At 45.4% G+C, this 1,013-nt stretch overlaps 1 non-coding gene across 1 annotated transcript; it reads left to right on the forward strand.

The window, feature by feature from the left end:
• The first annotated feature begins 609 nt into the window (after positions 1-609).
• On the forward strand, positions 610-773 carry LOC143741354 (U1 spliceosomal RNA). The gene has a single exon (XR_013205024.1). It is a non-coding gene; the product is annotated as a U1 spliceosomal RNA (small nuclear RNA).
• The last annotated feature ends 240 nt before the right edge of the window (positions 774-1,013 follow it).

Genomic DNA, 1,013 nt, shown 5'->3' on the forward strand with positions numbered 1-1,013 from the left:
AACTCAGGACGCATGTTCATGAGCTCAATGTTGAGGTCACATAAAAAAAACATTGCGACGATTGGCCACTTGGTGGTGCTATAACAGGGTAAAAAATCATGAAAATGGCTATAACCGCACCCAACCGTTAGTCCGATGAAAATTGGCATGCAGTGTCTTTGTCAAGGGTGCTATGATAGTCTATGAGAACATTGGCATATCTCAAAAAACTCAGTATGCCCTGAAGGATCCTGAGAAGATTCAAGCCACCGTTTTTCACGGGAGTGACCTCCTTAGACTCCTGAATCATTGCCGAGTCCAACGATGCCAAACATGCCAGGTTTCGCCTTATGGTTTGTGTAATGGTGTCATTTAGTGCTTAAAAAACTTGTGATTATCTTCGAAACCATTAATCCGATCGAAATAAAAACACTGAACTGACAAAAAAAACTATTTTTGGATGGATCACAGCACAGAGCGCACAACACGACACTTTGGAGTGCAACCTGCAGATTTTTGATGTCTCTCTCTTATCTCTTGGAGTTTTTACGAATGTGTGTTTGATTGTCCGACCGTTGGTGAGGATTGCGGAGAGGGACACGGTGCCTCTGACGGGAGGCCTGGGAATTCAGACTTGCCTGGCAGGGGAGACACCATGATCAGGAAGGTGGTTCACCCAAGGCGAGGCTCGGCCATTGCACTCCGGTTGTGCTGACCCCTGCGAATTCCCCAAATGTGGGAATCTCGACTGCATAATTTATGGTAGTGGGGGACTGCGTTCGCGCTCTCCCCTGGACACACTGGTTAAAAGAGCAGATTGTTCGAGTTCCTCTTCTTCTGGTAGTTAACGACCTAGGAAGTCCAGAGAATTGAACTGCAGTGGTTGATCGAGAGATGTAAAACTCTCAACCTAGGACCAGTCTGCAAAAGTAGGGCTGTTTTTTAGTTTTTTTTTTCATCATTCTTCAAATAATCTCCATTATTCAACCAGCGCTTTGATTGGCAGCAGTGGTCCTAGAAGCAAAGTTGTTCCG

The sequence above is a fragment of the Siphateles boraxobius genome, unplaced genomic scaffold (assembly GCF_051911475.1).
Source record: "Siphateles boraxobius isolate OS27281-9 unplaced genomic scaffold, OSU_SipBor_1 189, whole genome shotgun sequence".
Taxonomy (NCBI): Eukaryota; Metazoa; Chordata; class Actinopteri; order Cypriniformes; family Leuciscidae; genus Siphateles; species Siphateles boraxobius.